Source organism: Dipodomys merriami, unplaced genomic scaffold (assembly GCF_024711535.1).
Source record: "Dipodomys merriami isolate MVZ:Mamm:240054 unplaced genomic scaffold, mDipMer1.0.p SCAF_1299, whole genome shotgun sequence".
In the NCBI taxonomy this organism is placed as follows: Eukaryota; Metazoa; Chordata; class Mammalia; order Rodentia; family Heteromyidae; genus Dipodomys; species Dipodomys merriami.
This window is the reverse complement of record NW_027202603.1, coordinates 189,875-193,195: the sequence shown is the minus strand read 5'-3', so window position 1 is coordinate 193,195 and position 3,321 is coordinate 189,875. Positions and strand designations below refer to the sequence as shown.

The 3,321-nt window shown below is 39.4% G+C and overlaps 1 pseudogene; it reads right to left on the bottom strand.

The window, feature by feature from the left end:
* Positions 1-1,701: 1,701 nt before the first annotated feature.
* On the bottom strand, positions 1,702-2,823 carry LOC138824491 (heterogeneous nuclear ribonucleoprotein A3-like; annotated as a pseudogene).
* Between the last annotated feature and the right edge of the window lie 498 nt (positions 2,824-3,321).

Genomic DNA, 3,321 nt, shown 5'->3' with positions numbered 1-3,321 from the left:
TTCTTATCTTTTAAAAATATGCACACATAAGTGCTTTGCTTTTTGTTTGTGCTGGGAATAAAACTCAGTTGCTTGGCAAGCACTATCTATCTATCTATCTATCTATCTATCTATCTATCTATCTATCTATCTATCTATCTATCTATCTATCTATCTGTCAGTTGTGGGGCTTGAACTCTGGGTCTGGGTGCTGTCCCTGAACTCTTCAGCTCAAGGCTAGCACTGTATCATGTGAGCCATTGTACCACTTCTGGTTTTCTGGTGGTTTTATTGGAGATAAGAGTTTCATGGCCTTTCTTGTCCGGGCTTGCTTTGATTGGTGATCCTCACATCTCAGCCTCCTGAGTAGCTGAGTAGCTACCAGCGCCCAGCTAGGCAAGCACTATCCCTCTTTTCTTTTTAATTCTGATCAGAAATCTCAAACTGCTTTTCATAAATAAATACATAAATAAATCACAAACTGCTTTTCATACATAAATAGCATACACATTATTATACTGCTGAACCAAATTACAAAAGAGATTCAGAGACAAAGGTATAGTAGAGGGTGCATAATTTTTTCTTAAGGATTTGACAATGAAGTGTGTTTTTATTCTCTTCCTCTGAAAACTTGCATGGAGAAATTAAACCAAGGAAAAGTAATAAAACTTATAGGCCTCAGGGGTCTCAAAGGAAAAACAGAATAAAATCAGGTATCCACTAATATGCTCAGACATTGCACACTTAGTGGTCCTGAATCAAAAATTAAGAATGGTTTCTAAAGGGATGGGGAAAATATCCACTACCCTTTACAAATTTAAATAGAGGGCAGCAGACATGCTTTACACTCCAAAACTATGGTAGCTGTCATTCTCAATGTGATCAAGGTAAATGTAGTATGGAGATGTTCTAAACACAGCTACGATTCAGCAAATCTTAAAACACACTAAAACCATGATTTCATTGAAGGAAAATGCACAAATAGGGATTTTGAGGGTTTTTTTTTTTCATTTGAAGGTAATCTTAATGCTATTAAATTCACAAATATGCTAATTTAAATACCCAATCCTATGTATCTAAAACACACAATGCATACATGCAAGTATCTATTCTCTCCACATGTCAGCGCCCATTCGTATCATGGTTTGGAAATGAGGAGAATAGATTCCCCTTAAACTGCAAGTCAGTAGGTGTTCCTTTACAGTTAACTTTAGCAAAATTCATACAAAATAGTGATTAACAATGATCTTTACTTGTTAACTCACAAGGAAACACCTTCAAAACTGCATTTCGTTAAAGTTTCTGTACTAAAATGTAGAAAAACTGAACTACACAAATATTGAAAAGTTAAAAATTCCTTAATTTTTTATTCCTGGTACCACTACCACAATTCACAGGGCAATATAGCTGATGTAATGAAAAGACAAAGACAAAGCTACAACAGATAAAAGACCTCAGGAATATACATCTAATTGACACTATGTTGCATGAATCAATAGCTGCACTTTTTGCAAACTGTGGTTATGACAGTCCTGAACAAGAAGGGTTTCCTGTTTAAGCTGCAGTAACTTTTCTGACTATGGATCATTGTTCCTTCTGTGGCAGATTTTTACAGTTCCTTTAATGCATTTGGGACGACTGTCTCAAAATAAACTGCAGCTTTCCTGACAACTCCTCGCTCTCTCTCTCCTGCTAAGAACTGTAGCCTTTTTTTCTGTTGTTTTAAAATCTTCTACTACCATATCCACCACTTCCACCACCAGATCCATAACCACCACCATATGGACTGCCAGAGCTTCTTCCACCAAAACTGTCCCCTTTCATGGGTCCATAATTTGATTGCTGTTGTCCACTGTAATTTCCAAAATCATTATAGTTACCACCACCAAAATTTCCTCCTTCATTGTAACCATCATATCCTCCTCCACCACCCCCATATCCTCCACCTTGGTTTCCATAACCTGGTCCACCACCACCATAGCCTCCTCTACTACTATAACCAGGACGGCCACCATAGTTGCCACCATCACCTCCAAATACATTGTATCCACCATCACCTCCTCCATAGCTACCTCTGCTGCCACCACCTCCACCACCATAGCCTCTTCTTCCACCAAAGTTTCCATCACATCCAAAATTATCTCCACCACCTCCAAAGTTTCCTCCACGACCCATAATGTTGCCAGATCCACCTCTACGACCTCTTTGTGATCCAGCAGACTGCATCTCTTGTTTAGAAAGGGCCTTTTATACTTCACAATAATGCCCATTAATAGTGTGGTATTTCTGAACAACAATTTTATCAACTGTATCATGATCATCAAAAGTTACAAAAGCAAATCCTCTCTTTTTTCCACTCTGCCGGTCTTCCATAACTTCTATGGTTTCAATCTTGCCATATTTTTCAAAGTAGTCTCTCAAATTATATTCTTCTGTATCTTCTTTAATACCACCAACAAAAATTTTCTTCACTGTTAGATGGGCTCCTGGCTTCACAGAATCCTCTCTAGAAACCTCTCTCTTTGGTTCCACAACACGTCCATCAACCTTGTGGGGTCTAGCACACATGGCTGCATCATCTCTTCAACACAAGAATAAGTCACAAAACCGAAGCCCCTGGAACGTTTTGTCTGAGGATCTCTCATTAACACACAATCTGTGAGTGTGCCCCATTTCTCAGAATGTTCTCTTAAACTATCATCTTTAGTTTTGAAGCTCAGACCACTAATAAACAGCTTCCGCAGCTGCTCTGGTTCCTTTGGATCATGGCCTTCCTCCCCCCAGTGACAGCAGCGACGGCCAGAGTCGGGCTGGGGGCGACCCGGGCGGCGGTTTTACCTCCATTTTGAGATCGGACCGGCCTCTTCCAACTCGAGTTCAATATGATACCGAGAGGAAGAGGCCAAGGGTGCATAATTTTGAAACGTATTTTGAAAGGGTATAAATTTGATTGAAAGAGATGGTTTGCAGCTATGAAAATTGAACAAGGAAGCATGTTGAAATTGTTTTGGGAAGGTAGGAAGGGGAGAAGGGGGAAAGGAAATTGATATAAGGGGTGAGATTGATTGGGACAAATTTTAAACATGTCTGGAAATGTAGCAGGTGTGAGCAACTGGTACCCTGCTCCTTTTTATTTGTATATGAAATTACTCTCCCTTCAAGAATGCTGATACAGTTAATTCCCCTTATTTGTTTGTATGAGCTTTCTTCTTTTATGTATGTATGGTACCAGGGTTTGAGCCTAGGGCGTAAGGTTTGCAAAGTGGTGCTCTATGGCTTAAGCCACAACCCAGCACTGATGCATGTAATTTTAAAGACATTTTTACATGTAGCTATTACAGC